We start from the raw sequence: 605 nt of genomic DNA, 5'->3' as shown, positions 1-605 counted from the left end.
TACTCTACCTAGCAAGGCTATCAATTAAAATGGAAAGTGAGATAAAGATCTTCCTAGATAAGAAAAAGCTTGATGAATTCATCACCAACAAGCCAGTATTACAAGAAATGTTAAGAAGACTTCTATAAAAAGATGAAGGGAGAAAAATACATAAATATGAATAATAAAATGTCAATAACTATGTACTTTAAGTGTAAATGAATTAAGTGCTCTGATCAAAAGATATAAAGTAGCTGAATGGATAAGAAAACAAGATCCGTGTGTATGCTTTCTACAAGAGATCCTCTTCTGATCAAATGGCACATGCAGACTAAAAGTGAAGGAATGGAAAAAGATGTTTCATGCAAATGGAAATGAAAAATATGAAAAAAAAACTGGGGTAGCAATACTTATATCAGACAAAGCCTATAATAAAAGACAAAGAAGGGCATTACATAATGGTAAAGGGATCAATACAAGATGACATAACCCTAGTAAACATATATGCACCCAACACAGTAGCACCTACATATATATAAAGCAATTATTAACCGACATAGAGGGAAAGATCAACAGTAATACAATCATACTATGAGACTTTAACACTCCATGGACACCAAAGTACA

The sequence above is a fragment of the Pteropus vampyrus genome, unplaced genomic scaffold (genome assembly GCF_000151845.1).
Source record: "Pteropus vampyrus isolate Shadow unplaced genomic scaffold, Pvam_2.0 Scaffold8, whole genome shotgun sequence".
In the NCBI taxonomy this organism is placed as follows: Eukaryota; Metazoa; Chordata; class Mammalia; order Chiroptera; family Pteropodidae; genus Pteropus; species Pteropus vampyrus.
This window is presented reverse-complemented; position numbering follows the sequence as displayed.